Source organism: Pinus tabuliformis, chromosome 1_1 (genome assembly GCF_031772625.1).
Source record: "Pinus tabuliformis cultivar Carrire ecotype Pingquan chromosome 1_1, CPIR1, whole genome shotgun sequence".
NCBI lineage: Eukaryota > Viridiplantae > Streptophyta > Pinopsida > Pinales > Pinaceae > Pinus > Pinus tabuliformis.
The window spans coordinates 137409137-137427531 of record NC_142297.1 but is presented as its reverse complement, the minus strand read 5'-3'; positions in this window follow the sequence as shown (position 1 = coordinate 137427531).

Below are 18395 nucleotides of genomic sequence, written 5' to 3'. Positions count from 1 at the left end.
GTATCATTGGATCCACAACATATTTTGAGCATCCAATGGGTGTGATTTATGGGATGAATTTGAATGGCCAAAAGTTAAGCCAAATCCTTATGACCGTTATATTCAGAAAATAAAATAATATAATTGAAGTCAAAATGGATTGTAAATTTCAAGCACCAACGATTATGACTGACTTATCAAATCATTTCGAATGACCAAGGACCCATCCCTATGAGCGTTTCATTTGAAAAACTAAAATAAAAGAATCTCGTAGGAAATATATCCTTGTAAAGACGTTGAGCAATTAAAATATACTCCAGGATCACACCCAGCATTCATGTTAATAGACAAACTTTAAATAGTAAATATAGTTTCATTAATAATTGATAGTAATTGCTAAACTTGAATTACTAAGAACAATTTAACTAGATAGGGATTTTTGAAAAAGGAAAGTGAAAGTTCTAATTGATCTAAATTTTTTTATTTAATTTAATTTCAAATATCTGAATTCGTTCAAAACAACGAAACAAATTCAATTTGAAAAATTTCCCAAAAAGAAAGTATATTTGACACATGTTATAATACGAATGGACATACAAAATGCCATAGAAGACCGCTGACACACGACATCCACTAGGTGAAACTTGAAGCTTGTGTGTCCCCCTTACGGCGTATACAAAGCACCAGTGCATACCAAGGAGGTTGTCTATCCCTCCTCTTTCGACATCAACCGAACCCTCTAGCCACCCATCCGTCTCCTACCTTTAACCGTCAAACTAACTCATGCCTTGCAAAACACAAGTAATTTGAGGGTAGTATAAACCGGTCGTTCATTAACGCTGAGGTTAATAGCGGAGGGTTTCCACTCCATACAAGCCCGTGTAGGATAGGCGAGGTGGGTGTAAATAGTGCACCCTTTTCTACCACTATTGTCGTCTCTTTTGATAGTGTCTATATATATGTTCTCGTTGGCTTTTGGTATTTGTTGCAAAGGCAAAGGAACCAAAATAAAAATTTTACACACAAAATGCATGAGTTGTGACTCTTATATTGATCACACAAAACTTGATGATTACAATGAACCTGGTGTTATATGTTTCCAACTAGCAACTCGCCTAAAATAACTTCACATGCAACCACACACTAAATTTGTTTATCACTTAGTTCAACTTGACTCAACACTCTAATGTTATATTATTCTCCATGCGCAAGTAATTAGCTATTTTAACACTCCCCCTTAATTATGACCCTTAAACTAAGACATGACTCATAACAACTCAAACATGTTTGGTAGCCTATGTCTCAGCTAGGCTTACAACACCCAAGTTTCTTCTATTAAACTCAAACATGTTGTTTGCTAATGACTTAGTAAATATATTAAGCAATTGATCACTAGATTTACAAGGCTTCAATTGAACTTCTCCATTGTTTACAATTTCTCTAATAAAGTGATATCTAGTATTAATATGCTTTCTCTTTTGATGAAACACATTATTATTAAATAGTGCAATCGCTCAGGTGTTGTCACAATATATTGTTGTTGGTCCTTGTTGTTTTTTCTTGATTCCATCAAATACTGTTCTTAACCACATTGCTTGACATGCTATTGATGTTGTTGCTACATATTCTACTTCTACTCATGGAAGTGTCACAATAGGCTTTTTTCTAGATGCACATGAAATAACACATAAACCAAGATGTAAAACATAACTGGAAGTGTTTATCCTATCACCCAAAGTACCTGGAAAATCACTATTTGTATTTCCAATGAAATCTTTTTTTTCTTCGGTTGCATACATTATGCCACAATGTCTACTTCCTGCTATGTATCTCAAAATTCTTTTTCCTTCTCTTTTTCCTAGTGCGTTGGGTTAAGCCAATGACTGCCACTCTTTTGTAAGGCTTAGGCACCACATGAATTTGGGCATGGCTGGCGTTTTGTAACTTTACTGCAAATATTATTTGAAGTTAATAAAAGAAGCAAATGGGAAAAGTGTTTGGGCATTTTCCCCCTCCCGTCGCATATAGTGTGTTCATATTGTTGATTTTACGATATTGCAGAATTGTTGAATACTAATGAAGTTTATTTCCGCTTCATTTTAAACAAGGGGTTTGAATTAGAAAATTAACAAAGTATTGAAGCGTGAAAAAATTTAGGTGTAATCTAGATTAGATTTGTTCTGTGAATTGTGATAAAATATCGTAAGTGCCACACAATACCCACGACGATAAAAAATCATCACAACATGGGGCCATGACAATAGGTGAGGTGGGAGTAAAGACTGCACCCTCTGCTATTGACATTGTCAGCTATTTTAAGTTTCCAATTTGAGTGCGTCTATATATATATATATATATCTTATTGTTTCTTCTGCATACGTCACAATTTGCGTTGTTTCTGGCATCTTACTTTGCCTTATTTGATTTGATTTGTTTCCTCCGCATCGTTTTTGGCATATCAAAAATAGATTTACATCCAAGTGGTATACCATACCGGTTTTTTACAACTAGATATGTGTTTCTCCATCGTCTCTGTTGGGAATTTTCTGATAAATTCCAAAACACATAAACTAAACACAAAGACAATGTTCAGTTTTGCCACAGGATCTTAGGACATGGAAGCTACAATTGATTTCTGAGAACAGAGTATCACACACACACAAAAGCTTTGTATTCATTAAAATAAAACCATTGTTACAAAATATTCTTCCTCTGCCTAAGGGATTACACCAAGAACATTTAAAAAAAATTACTCTGTATCCTTTTGAAAAGATTTACACTGCTGTGTGTAAATTTTTCATTTACATTTTCTGCTGTAAAATAAAAAAATTCTTACATATGCTGCTGCATTCTTCACATATTACATTTGCATATTCACCAACAGAAAAATTACATTCAGCCTGTTGTATGCTCCTTTTTACTTCGCATTGTTGTGCATATTTTTCACTTCCATTACACACTCAGAACAACATAAAAAAAATAAATTACATATTGTTTTACTTATGCCCTAAGAAAAAACTCCCGTGAAAATAAAAAAATATAAAATTAAAATCCTTACCAAAACTTACCAACCCACAGTAAATTACATTTATTGTTTTACTGAAAAAACTGGCGGTAAATGAAACTTTTACTTCACATCAAATTCATTTTGCAGGCCTGTACTTCAACCATTGAAATATGCGATTTGTGATTTGCGATTTGATCACATCGCGACATCGCATTCGGCGGAAGAGAAAACTGAAGCATTAAAATTTGGGTGCGATCTGTGATATGCAATCGGATCGCATTGCAACATCACAATTGCAGAAATCAAGTGAACAGACAGAGGTAGGTGCATGCATGCGATTTGCGATCTAAGATTAGATCGCATCGCAAGAAAAGAATGTAGTTTTTTGAAATGATAACTCGGCAGTTTGAAATTAGATTTCAACACTCCTTTTTAATTTCAACTGTTGGGTTATCAGTCATACCCAGACATTTCCTCAAAAATTCAAAACTCTTTTGTCCCAATGGCTTGGTTAGAATGTCTGCAACCTGCTCCTGAGTCTTGCAATGTTTTAAGACAATTTCTCCATTGTTCACCAATTCTCTGATGTAATGGAACCTTGTATCAATGTGTTCCGTTCGTTTGTGAAACACGGATTCTTGTACAGGGAAATAGCTAAGCTATTGTCACAAAAAATAACCGTTGCTTTTGCTTGCTCTTGGCATAGGCTCCTTAGCAGTCTCCTCATCCAAACCGCTTGACACGCTGCTGTTGTAGCTGCCACGTACTCTGCTTCTCCTGCAGACAACGCCACAATTGGTTGTTTCTTGGAAGCCCATGAAATGGCTCCTAAACCCATATGAAAAACGTAATCGGATGTGCTTTTCCAGTCATCTATACTTCCAGCCCAATCACTATCGGTGTAGCCAACTAAATCTGAACTTTCTAAAAAAGTATACAAAATGCCAAATCTTTTTGTACCTTTAACATACCTCAGAATTCTTTTTGTTGCTTGATAGTGTGCTTCTTTTGGCCTCTCCATGAATCTGGAAATTAAACTAACAACAAACATTCTGTCTGGCCTAGTTGCAGTTAAATACATGAGGCTGCCAACTAAGCTCTTGTACAAAGTAGGATCAAAATCCTTACTGCAGTCCTCTTTGCTGAGTTTTAATCCTATCACTGTGGGAGTGATTGCTGCCTTGCTGTCCTGCATGTTAAATCTGCCCAACACTTCATTTACATATTTTGCCTGCGAAATAAAAATTCCATTTTCATTTTGATCTACTTCTATTCCTAAGAAGTATCTCAGCAAACCCATGTCAGTCATCTCAAATTCTTCTTTCATGACTGTTTTAAAATTTTCAATGAGGTAGTCATCATTACCTGTAAAAATAACATCATCAACATATAACACAACAATTAAAATTTTACCATCCTTTTCTTTGATGTAGACGGTGGGTTCTCCCTCACACTTCTCAAATCCATTTTCCAGTAGATAGGAATCTATCCTACTGTACCATGCTCTTGGTGCTTGCTTCAGCCCATAAAGAGCTTTCTTTAATCTGCATACTTTGTGCTCTTGGCCTTTCTTCTCATAGCCTGGAGGTTGTTCAATGTAAACCTCTTCCATTAAAACTCCATTTAGGAATGCTGACTTCACGTCCATTTGGTAAACTTTCCACTTGTTTTGTGTTGTTATCGACAACACTGCTCTCAGGGTTTCCATTCTTGCAACCGGTGCGAAAGTTTCCTCATAATCTTTCCCATACTGTTGCTTGTATCCCTTGACAACAAGTCTTGCCTTGTGCCTTTCTATCTTGCCTTCAACATTGCTCTTGGTCTTATAGACCCATTTAACTCCAATGGCTTCTTTACCTTTTGGTAGCTCAACCAAATCCCATGTCTTGTTTCTTTCTATGGCATTGATCTCCTCATTCATAGCTTCTATCAATTTCATATCCTTAATAGCATCTTCAAAATGAATAGGGTCATCAACATGACAATATAAGGCAAACAAAGAATTCATACCTTCATTTGCTCCCTCTTGCTCATAAATTTCACTTAAATTTCTGAACTTCTTACCTCTTTCATTTGGTGTGCAGGTACTTGAAGAAGCGCTTCAATTTCCTCCTTGTGGTGTGCTTGGTGAGGCACTTTCATTTCTCCTCAAGGGTGTCCCTTGCTGTCCTTGTGTTGGTGCTGCTGTTTGGGGATGTATTTCAGCCATCTCCTCATCATCTTCATCATGAGACAAACAGTTTTTAACATTCACTGTTTTCTCTATGCTTCCATCCCAAGCTTCCTCTTCAATGAATTGTACATCTCTGCTGACAAAAAAATTCTTGGTAGATGGGATATACAACGTGTAAGCTTTGGATTCCTCACTCTATCCAATGAAAATACATTTCTCCCCTTTGTTGTCAAACTTCTTCCTTAGCTGATCTGGAATGTGTGCATAAGCCACACATCCAAAAACTTTCATGTGGGTGACTCCTTGCTTTCTTCCACTCCATGCTTCTTCCGGCACTTTGTTCATGACTGCTTTTGTTGGGCATCTATTCAAAATGTATACTGCACAATGTACAACTTCAGCCCAATAATCATTTGTCAAATGTTTTGCCTTTAGCATACTCCTTGCCATATCCATGATTGTTCTATTCTTCCTGTCAGCAACTCCATTTTGCTGCGGAGTGTACCTTGTGGTAAACTGTTTGTGTATTCCATTTTCTCTACAAAACCATAGGAATTCCTTGGAGATATACTCACCTCCTCTGTCCGTTCTCAAAACTTTAATATGCAGCCCACTTTGATTTTCCACAAGTGCTTTGAAATTTCGAAATTTTTCAAACACTTCACTTTTGTTCTTCAAAAAATATGCCCAAGTCTTTCTAGTGAAATCATCAATGAATGTTAGAAAATATTGGTTGCCTGCAAGTGATGGAGCTTGCATTGGTCCACATAAATCTAAATGGACAATTTCTAAGGGTGCCTTTGCCCTTATGCTTTTCCCTGATGGAAAACTTTCTCTATGTTGTTTTCCCAATATACAACCTTCACAAAGGCTATCCAGTTTCTCTATCAATGGTAATCATCTTACCATTCCTTTTCTACTCAACAAGTTAAGATCTCCAAAGTTGAGATGTCCAAATCTCAAGTGCCAAAACCAATTTTCATCCTTTGGTACGCTTTGGAAAGCCTCTTGGGTAACTGCTGCAATTACTTCTTTGTTTCTCAAATCTGCCTTTATTCTAAGAGGGAACATCCTATTCCTCATCATCTTCACTTCAGCAATACATCTTTTGCTGGGTGCTCTATCCATGATGGTGCATACATCATTCATAAAGAAAACATTATAACCTTTTTGAACAAGCTGTCCAATACTTAAGAGGTTACATTTCATTCCAGGAACATAATAGACGTCTGCTATGGTTTTCTTTTCACCTTTCTTTGTAAATATTTTAACTTCTCCTTTACCCATAACAGAAACTTTACTATCAGTCCCAAGTGTGACTTGTGACTTCACACTCTGATCTAGAGCAGAAAACAGGGCTATGTTTCTTGTCATATGGTTACTACAACTAGAATCTAGAAACCATTTATCTTCAATGTTTGTTTCAGCGATGTTACAAGCTAAAAGCAAATTATCTTGGCTGATATTTCCTCTACTGATATTTGCACTAGATCTATTATTCATATCATGCTGCTTCTTCCTACATTCATTTGCATAATGCCCATATTTTTTTACAATAATAACATTGTACATTGGATTTTTCATACCTTTGTCCTTGAGCATGATGTTGTCCACTTTGTTGGTTGCTGCCTTGGTCTTGGTTCTGATTTGGATTGCTGCCTCTTACTTGAGCATTTGCTGGACTATTTCTTCCACCTCTGTTTTGGCTTCTACCTCTTCCTCTCTTGTTTCCTCTACCTTGACCTCTTCCTCTTCCAAAAGACATCTAGGTCTTGAAGGCATGCTCTAGAGATGAGTTTTCATTTCTACTCAACCTCTGCTCATGTGTTATCAGTGATGCATGTAGTTCATCAACTGAAAAGTTTGTGAGATCCTTTGTCTCTTCTATGGTGGTGACAATTACATCGAACTTTGAGGGTAGGACCCTCAATATTTTCTCCACAATCCTCCTTTCTTCCAGAGTTTCTCCATGAGACCTTATCCGTGTGACCAGACAAATCACATGTGTGAAGAATGAGTCAATATTGTCTGACTCCTTCAAGCACAGGTTTTCAAAATATCTCCTCAGCAGCTATAGTTTTGCTGTCTTCACTTTCTCCATGCCTTGATAGGCTATCTTGAGAGTTTGTCATGCTTCTTTGGATGTCTTGGCTGCTGCTATCCTTGGAAGCACACTCTCATGCACTGCTTGATACAAAAATACGAGGGATTTTGAATCCTTCTTCTTGTAGCTCTTCAACAGATCTTTCTATGTCTGAGTTAAATTATTAAACTCATTTTCATCTGCTGGTTCTTTAAAACAATCTTCAACTATTTCCCATAAGTCTTGTGAGGCAAACAAGGCTCTCATGGTTATTTCCCAATAGTCATAGTTTTTCCCATTAAACTGTGGGAGCTGAGTATTAAAAATACCCATGCTAGTGGTTGTACTGGTGCTGGCCATTCTTGCACTCTAAAATATGCTTCAAACACCTGACTGTGTATTTAAAATAACTCATTGTTTCTTCAGCAGCAACACAAAAAAAATCTTTGAGAAATACCTGGATCCTTTCTTGACTGAGTCTTCACTCTGCTGGAGAAGCTGCTGCAGCAAAAGAACCTTCCTTCAGCTTCTTTGACACCTTCAAAGAGCTTGGACTTCCTCTGATACCACTATTGGGAATTTTCTGATAAATTCGAAAACACATAAACTAAACACAGAGACAATGTTCAGTTTTGCCACAGGATCTTAGGACAGGGAAGCTACAATTGATTTCTGAGAACGGAGTATCACACACACACAAAAGCTTTGTATTCATTAAAATAAAACTGCTGTTACAAAATATTCTTCCTCTGCCTAAGGGATTACACCAAGAACATTTAAAAAAATTACTCTGTCTCTTTTTGAAAAGATTTACACTGTTGTGTGTAAATTTTTCATTTACATTTTCTGCTATAAAATAAAAATAAAAATCTTACATATGCTGCTACATTCTTCACATATTACATTTGCACATTCACCAACAGAAAAATTACATTCAACCTGTTGTACGCTCCTTTTTACTTCACACTGCTATGCATATTTTTCACTTCCATTACACACTCAGAACAACATAAAAAAAAAATTACATATTGTTTTATTTATACCCTAAGACAAAACTCCTGTGAAAATAAAAAACTATAAAATTAAAATCCTTACCAAAACTTACCAACCCACAGTAAATTACATTTACTGTTTTACTAACAAAACTGGCGGTAAATAAAACTTTTACTTCACATCAAATTCATTTTGCACGCCTGTACTTCAACCATTGAAATATGCAATTTGCGATTTGCGATTTGATCGCATCACGACATCGCATTCGGCGGAAGAGAAAAATGAAGCTTTAACATTTGGGTGCAATCTGCGATATGCGATCGGATCGCATCGCAACATCACAATCGCAGAAATCAAGAGAATAGATGGAGGTAGGTGCATGCATGTGACTTGCGATCTGCGATTAGATCACATCGCAAGAAAAGAATGCAGTTTTCTTAAATGATAACGCGGCAGTTTGAAATTACATTTCAACAGTCTCCCGTCAAGCTGTCACACTCCTAAATATGTAGGATGACAGAATTTTTAGACACAACGGTGGAGCCGAGTTTAGAAAGACAACAACTGGCGGATTGGCTTCTAATCAGTGGTTTTGAGAGAAACTTCTGAGAAAAACATTACAAATTCAATGATGATATTTGAAAAGCATAGTCTGCGAGTCTACTTTTTGGACTTTTCTTTGACATCTTGTGCACGGATTTTCCTGTCGAGGTTGCCTACAATCCAAAATCAGGTGTGTTGTCTTGCTCTAAATCCGGTTAGAAAATGGTAAAATTATAATTTTAAGTTATCTATGATTTACGGTTCAATTTGTTTACGGGGGAGTGGGGGGTTTTGAACGAGTTAAATTCCATTTTATATTTAAAAATGTTGCAATGTGATGTATTTTAAATTTTTCGGGGCAGGGGGAAGCGGGGAGTTTTTGAGTGAGTTAAATTCCATTTGATATTTAAAAATGTTGCAATGTGATCTATTTTAATTTTTAATGAAATAAGTGAAAAAAATTAATAAATAAGTGAAAATTTTTTAATTTATTTTTTAAAATATTAATAATATGTTTTTTAAAATGTGCCTTGATTTTTTTAATATATTTTTTTGGGACGAATCTAGTATGAAATTTGATTTCCAAAAAAAATGAAATATATATATATATATATATATATATATATATATATATATATTAGAATAATAAATTTAAATTATGATTTTTTTTAGGTATATATTCATTTTTTTTTATAAATTTAACCTGAAGTTTGATCAAAATAATTTGGAATAAGAAATTTGATATATATATATATATATATATATATATATATATATATATATATAATCACACAATATCACATATTTATATAATTTAGGTTTTAAGAGAGCTCGACTATGTTAGTTAGACAATTTACTTACTTTATAAAATATCTTAAGTACACCTAAAAATTGGAACTAATTAACAACCTAACTAAATAACTCACTTATACATTACAATAAATATATTTTAATACAACACATTAAGCACAAGATAAGTAGGATTTACTATCTCCAATGCCCTTTCTAAATGAGTATTTTTTCTTGATATTTTTTATCGTAGAGCTTCTTTAACCATTTGAAATCTTGTGGAATATGAATCATCAAAACAAAGTTGTTTTTGACCACTAAAAGAATTATTTGTTTGTAATGACTAAATTACTAGTCATTTTGTTGACATACTTCCATCTGGGTTCCATAACTTTTCTCGTGCATTACAAACCCAAATATTTTTTTTCTATATTGGTATACAACACTAGTACAAATTTTACCTTGTATTGCATTTTCCTCATTATATTGGTCACAACTGCTCCGGCTAGTTTTAAGGATACATGTTTTTTTTTTTGGGCTAAGTATGCATTATTATATTTGTTCCTTGAAAACTATCTTTACTTCCTTAATCACTTAGGATATTTGTTCTAAGTTTTGGTTTGGTGTACGCATTGAATAATTTAGCCAATTCAAGAATATATGCTATGGATCTACAATGGTAATGTTAATTTATTTTATGTGGTTATAGGGGAAGTGTCTATTAAGTGGTATATAATACCTTATAATACACCTCCTTATGTTGTGAATTATGTAATACAATCCGTACTAATTCTTATGTACCACACTTATGCAATATTTCATAACTCTTTTCTCCAATTTCGATATTACCTGTAATGCCCTGTCTTGGTGGATCTACCATGCAATAAGATTTTGCAACATCTACCTCCGTCACATGGAGTCATGTGACTGACGTGGTCGCATTTGGATAGTTGTGATGAAGAGGTGAGAATTGAAGGTGACAGTTTTACTTTGTAACCATAAACCCTAATGGTTCTGTTAATGTGTCATTTAAGTTTTCATTCCATCCACCTGATAGCAGCTCCACACTGCTCTCCATCCATACTCAACATCTGAATTTCTATAGACATGCAAAGCTCATGAACAACAGGTAGAATCTGTTTAACCTCCACCCGAGGAAATTGTTATTTCTTATGATGGGTTTCACTCTTTTTTTTCATATGTTATTCATTCCTGTGGATGGTTCCCCTCTTAGCTCACGATTTTGGTGTTTCTTCATGTCAGTCATAGTTCTCTTGGTCCCCTCTTTTGATGTGATCCTAAGTTTTGGGGTGGGTTATTCAGGCACTATTATTTTCTGTTAGATGTGAGGCAGTATTTCATTGTTCTATTCTTGTTAGAGTGTTCAACATAATCTTGCTCCATCAAGTGGGTTTCTACCGCATTGGGGTTCTCTTATTTCTTATTCCAAGAGCACTACTGAACCATCCCCTCAACTTCATAGCTCTCCAACTTCGGAAGAGAGTGTAAGTTGTAGTTTCTATATCTTTAAGTTTTTTATTTTTATTTCTTCCTTAGAATATAGTAGAGAGTTACACCATACTAGTGGATAGATTACAAAGTGGAACTAGAAATTCCTCACATCATCTCTGTGTTGTTTCCTTTCGTCTTACTCTAATGCCCCAATTTTGTTGTTATTTTGACAGCGTATTATTTTGGGTGGAACATTTGGGAGCACTCACTGAATTACCTGAGTATGCCTTTGATTCCATGAGTGGATAAGGGTTCAAATTTCCATGGACCCTTTTTATTTTTTATTTATTTTATTTTATACTTTTATATTGTTTTTTCCCTGCAGAATTGATGGTCTATCTATACACTTCTCATATATGAATTTCCCCTATTTTGCATGTGTGTATCACTCCTTAGTTTAGTAAGCACAATACCATAGCGTGGATAGCATTCTCTATGAATTTCGGGTTGTTCTATTTTCCTTACTAAAACTCAAATTATTTCGGCATCCCAGTGAAATGCCTGAATGTTAGCATGAGTCCAATTTCAATTACACACTTTTCTCATGTGGTTTTCAGGCTCGTACCAATGGCATTTCTTCATCCATTACGTTGGCGTCCCTATGTTATTAGAATATATAGTTTACTGTAACCTAGCAAAGAGACATTTATGTAATTTTGGATTAGATTCAGTTAGTTCTTTTTGGAAATATAAAATTATCATGTTTACTTAGTGACTAGGTATTATGTGGGCCTGTTCCAAGCAATTATTCTTTTTTCTCCCTATCTAAATCAACAATGGTGTACTCCATAGTTGAAATTTCATCAGTAGATTTGTATAGGTGCTTAATGTTTAATTTGCATTACTTTGGGTCTAGGTTAGAGTCTTAAAATCACTAACGCTACCAAACTAAGAATCTCAACCATAAACTACTTTGTACAGTGGATTTATAAAGAAATGAAGCACAGATCCAAAAATATACATATTCTTAACAACATTTTACAATCTGTACAACCCCAATATTCGTAATATTAAACCAAATGCTAATAATACAATAGTCTATGGTATACAAGAGACAATGACAAATGGAACTACAACTTCTATATCGTATCTTGTCGTGTTGGTTTTTCGCTCCCATATTGCTCACTAGTTTCCCCTTACTCCTTCAAAGGGAAACACATCGATACTCCAAGACAACTGGCAGCACCTAAAAATGCTTCATGTTGCTTCTGCTACATGTACACGGGCTCATAAATCGTCTCTCTATGTTGGCCAAATTCCCAAGCTCCAAACTGCCACGCTAGCAGTCACCTTTGTCCATCAAGGTGGTGCACTTCATTGCCAAACTTCACCGAATCTTTAGCTCTTCTTCGTCACTTCAATATAGTTCATCTAGAGCTACTTTAGGTAGCCAATACACTACCCTCCACTAGATCAATGGCACCCAATACTTCATTGTCGACTCTTCCCGTAGGATGGACTCTTCAACTCCTTCGAAAATCCTCCACATAGCACCAAAACGCTGCATGATCAAACTGATCAAAATTGGTCAGTGCATGGCCCAACACTCCTAAAAAGCATTCCTCCAAATTATGTTTTTATACTGTTTTTTGTGACAGTCCTAGTTAGGGCACTTGCTACAATTCTAAATTATACAAAAGTCAATAAATAGTCCCTTAAAGGGATGCGACACACACTTGAAGAACCCCTACTTAGCTACGCTACAACCTGGGACGTGGGTCAACCCTTGATCACCTCCTATGGAGCCCTAGCTATGGTTCTATGGCATCCATCCTAACACACAACCACTTGTAGCAACCGGTCCCAAAACAATACCCAAACAACCTTCAAACTAGCAATGTTTTATCTCTTAAGAACTCAGCCTAAGAGCCAACACCCTCGGCCTTCATTATAGCACTTTGGACCCTGTATTAACCCTGAAACAAACTTCCTATACCTCACTGTTCTACCTCCTTTGTGCTATGGATAGGGCAATAAAACTCCCTTCTCCACTGAATCCTTGTGTAGAGAAAATGTTGCATGGATGGATTCCTTAATGACTCCAATTCACCCTTTATTTATAAACCAATAAAGGGGCTCCATGAATTAATGAAGAGACACATCTATTGGACAATTTTACTTCAAGATTACATGACTTGAATACCAATAATTATTTGTAAACTTCAAAAATTCATTTCTCCACTTCTATAACTCGAAATTCGATGACTCTCAAAGCATTGGATTCTCCTTCTTTCCCTTTATCATCTAATTCCATCACATGTATAAATGTGCTTCCGAAGTTTCCCCAAACATGATTGGGTGAAAAACTACATCCTTGGGTTCCAAGCCCACAAGTGACCCTTGTGGTGCTTTTTCCTCCAAACCTTGAAACCTTGGGCTTGGAGCACCTCCCAAGCTACTCATAAATCAACAATCCCTCTTAGTGAGGGAGGTAATTACAAAACTAGGAAGTGTCACATCATCATCATCACTACTGACAACACTTACCCAACTCTTGGCACTCACAATCACAACAATCCTTGTACGGTGAACTACACCCTTCTCGGAAGTGTCATTGTCACTGCAGAAAGCACCCTGCTTCTTCTTATTATCTTGTAACATCTTCCACTCTTTCAATGATTCCTTCTTGATAGTTGTAAGAGCACCATTTCTCCCCACTGACCACACACTATTCTTTGGCTGCAAAGTCTCCCTTTGAATCGGCAAGGTCCCTCTCAAACTAGACTCCCTCTAAGTCTCTATAACTTGGACCTTCTCAAAAAGGTGTACCTTCTTCTCAAGAACATGTACCTGCTCCTCCGAAGCTTACACCTGCACCTGCACCTACTCCTGCTTCTCTAGAACCTGCACCTGCTCCACATATTTCTTTTCATGATCCATAGGCTTTCCCGTCAACCAGTGGAGACCATGCTCTCTAACTCGGAGTACAATCCCATTAGACTTATAACCTCTGGGCCTAACTCTTGCCTTCTCATCCTGGAACAAAACCTCAAACCCCTTCCTCTCGATCATCGAGATATAAATCATTCTATATCTGTCATAGTACAAATAGTACATCTTGGAGCTATATCACAAGTCTTGTCTCCATCCTGAATGGCACAACTCCCCATCCTCAGATCTTCAACTATCAATTGTTGCCCAACACCATGTGCAACTTTGAGTCCCATTCACCTAGTCTCAAAAACCTCCTGTGACCCTGTCATATGCTTCGTCGAATAACTTTGCATGTACCATCCAACAATACCATGCGAGAAATGTGAGATCGTAGAAACATTCTAATCCTCCAATCTCTTGGTGAGATCATCTATCTTAGCCGAAGTTGCAACACCAATGATCTTCTTTCCTTTCCTCTTCTCATCATCTCCTTTCTTCTTCATCGGACATCTTAATGAATAATGACCCATCTCACCATAGTTGAAACCATTGACTTTAATCAAGTCCTTCTTTTTCTTACCCTTCATTGGTGTTGCAAGTGCCACGTCATCATCAAAAGACTTCTTCTTTGGATGAATATCCTCGTCTCACAACTCTTCCTGAATGAATTCATCCCAAAAACTATCCCAGTCTGGCAGATTGCCCCTAGTAATGATGCCTTTGATGAATGGCTTCCATTCCTCAGTGAACACTTTAAGGCAATCTTTACCATATCTCCATCTTAGGTAGCCACAACTATGGCAACAAGCTCATATTTGACCTAATACAATCTTGTCATATACTGTGAAATTTTTATCACTGCAGTAACTAATTTACTTTTCCTACTTATTCCACCATAAGTTATTCATGAAATCACTTCAATAAACATTAAAATAAATATTGTTGCATATATCACATCATAATATAGAAACAAACATATGCAAAAGAATCAACACACTAACATAGATACTTTGGACTAATGTCTCCGGAAAAACCCAATGTGGGAAAACCATTGTAGCAAGGGAGAATTTTATTATTCAGCAATTTTCTAGTACAACAGGGTGCCAAACTGGCTTACCCATAGATAGAAAAAATCTTCAGCACTTCTTATGAAACGAGCGTTAGCCTTGCTAACCTCTGCGTGGCCTAAGACCCTCTACGTCCACCTGTTGAGAATCTACGCAACCTCTCTAGCCTTTTACGTCACTCATGCAGCCTCTGTGTGGATGACGTAGGCCCTGCTGGCTTTACGCAGTCTTTCTTGCCTCTGCGTGGCTTCCTCTAGCCCTGAGTCTGCCTTTTCTACCTCTGCGTGATCTCCCGTCTCTCTGTTCCATGCTTACTGCCCCCTGACTGCCCACCACACCACTATTTCAATTTCTTAGCTAACCCCACTCCAGAAATTGAACTGACTAGTCTCCCTCAGTGTATTTTCCAAGTGACCCTCAAGCCTCCTCTTATACTTTTCTTGTTGACAAATCAATGGCCAAGATAGTTTATAGTTCCTCTTCGGGAAGATCTCACCACCCAACCGTGAGTCTGGCAATTACATTTAGACTCCCCCTCGAGCTCTTCCCCCTCCGAACAGTAGTAATGAGGTCTGTTACAGTCTAATATATTGGGGCGTTAGGACTAACTGTCCAACCTCAAGTCACATAACTTTATGACTGTACTCAAATTTCCACCTGGTTTATTCCACCGAGCTCAAGGAATTTCTGATAACAGTATTCTTCTCTCTTAACCAATCTGATATTCTCCTCTCCTCTATTCTCCAGCCCCCCAGGGATTTCTCAAATTCCTCTTTTGAGGAGATAAGCGAGTAACCACCTTAACTGTCTAAGGAGGTTAACAACTATTGCTTTAAGTTATTGTAAAAAATAATTTAACTCTTAATATTCATCACTAGTAAAAATGTTCTGGTCACCCAAGCCATAATTCTTTAATGTTCTTTATCGAGTATTTGATGAAAAAGTCATAATAAAAAATAAAGTAATAAGTAAAAAAAGTAACACAAGTTAAATGTCTGTGTAACGTGGGGTGTTACATAACCATAATTTTATGTTGCCTATGGTGTAAAATTCAAATATTTGAACATTTTTTAGGTGGGTTAACTATATTTTATGTTGAAAATATTGAAACATCATCCATTTTTAAATTTCTATGAAAGACGTCAAAAAAATAACCTATAAGAACAAATTAAAAATCTTTTGATTTGAATTTTTTTCTAAATTTATTTAATAATAATATTAATAATATGATTTAATAGTAGTAATTTTTTTAGGTAGGTAAGCACCCACGGGGGCTTTGAACCAGTGACCTATCATAAGGAGTGCCTTAACAGTGCACCCATTCACTACCAATCCAAAGCCCTGTGGGCCGATTTAATAGTAGTATTAATAATATGATATTTTAGTTTTTTCTTTGAAAACATATTTTGCAATGAATTGAACATGAAATTTAATAAATTAATACAACCTTATTATTTATGTATTCCATATGCCTTGATAGACATCATTTTCATACACTAATTGAGTTATAAAATATGTAAATGCACTTGATTGGTGTATGTCAAAAACATTTAGTAATGTGGTTATGTTAGTAGATGACTGATGTGCATGGGAAATATTCATAGACCAAGATTGGATGTGATTCATGTTGGCTGAAGTTGGTTTCCAAACATTTACCATGATCGGCAATGGTAAATCATGGTAGCCAAGAGTTGTTGATGGTTTACCATGTTGAAGAACCTGGGAAATATTTATAGCCCAAGATTGGATGTGATTCATGTTGGCTGATGTTGGTTTCCAAACATTTACCATTGTCGGAAATGGTAAATCAAGGTAGCCAAGAGTTGTTGATGGTTGACCATGTTGAAGAACCTTGATAAGGTTGACTATAGTTGAAAAGTTGAGTGAGGTTTAAGAGACTTTATTAAGATTGACCAAAGTTGACCATGGTCAATGATTAATGAAACAAGATATTTGTGTTACATGAATCTAATAATGTCACAATAATGTTGATGATTGTTACATTCATGTTAAGTTAATGCTGACCAAGGTTCACCATGGTTATCAATGTTTAACAATAAATGAAGTTACTGCAGTTGTCAACCTATTAAACCTCTTTAGAAATGTGATTATTACCCCAATAAACATAAGCCAATGGACTAAATCTACTAAATCAAATAAACTTATATTATATAAATATTATGATATTATATATTTATACAACAAGCTACACTATCTTAACTAGACAATGTATTTAAGTGAAAAAATATGTTTACCAAAATTAAATTTAAGATGTAATAAATAATCTGTTAATTTAACAACTTAAAGATATTTTACCATAACCAATATATTATATAAAGTGGAATATCCCATATTAAATATAAAACAATTAAGGGTTAATATTTCCAACGACCCGTTCTTAATCTTTTGTCTGTTATATATACATATTTCTCTAGCCATTTAAAAATATCGTAGATTTTAAGCAGCACAAAACTCTCTTTTAACCTCTCTTATACATAGTATGGTTGAAGATATCACTGCTTCTAAATTCATCATATGCTTGATATATATATATATAAAATTCTCTTGTACTAAAACTAATAATTAAAATAGTACTACTCTTCTCTTTTTAGGCCTCTCAGGCACTACCTTCGAGATGCTCAAATTACACCCATTTTCCATCCTGCGGAATGCCTTGATTAGTGCATCTTTAGTAACGCTTTTTCATCCACTGAAGTGGTTGAGTCATTGGAGAACCACTGTGCCAGAATCAACTCTCCACATGACAGCCACCATGAAATTGAGGGCTAATAAAAGAGTCAGTGTCTTACACAAAAGTCAATGATAACTGCTAAACTTGTAGTTTTTCTTCAATTGTATAAGCATGCAGCGCATCTGCTCATTAGCAAGGGTTCTAGCTGGTGTGAGTGTTGAAGGAACTTAATGTTTATTACGGTTGCAATCGAAAATTAAAATAAAGTTATCGTTACAACGGACCAAAAATAAAATTGTTAAAGAAAAGGAGTAAAGTCGATGAATTAAAGGAAGACTCCAAGATCACAGCCAACACTCGGAATAATAGAAAGCTTCATGATTCAGAATGGTTTGATTAATAATGGGAAAAGGTGTGGTCAGGAACAATTTAATTAGGGAATGATTAAAGAAAGAAAAAAATAGTCCTAACTTATCTAGAAATTTTCTCTTTCTTCAATTATTTGAATTTGATTTATTTTCAAATATTTTCAGTGTCTTGGTACAAAAATCGGGTGGCTTCTGACATAACTATTAAACTTGTAGTTTTCCTCAAACTGCAGGCTTATCTGCTCACCAGCAATGGTGAAGGAACCTAATCTCTATGACCGTTGTATTTGAAAACTAAAATAATCATTACATCAA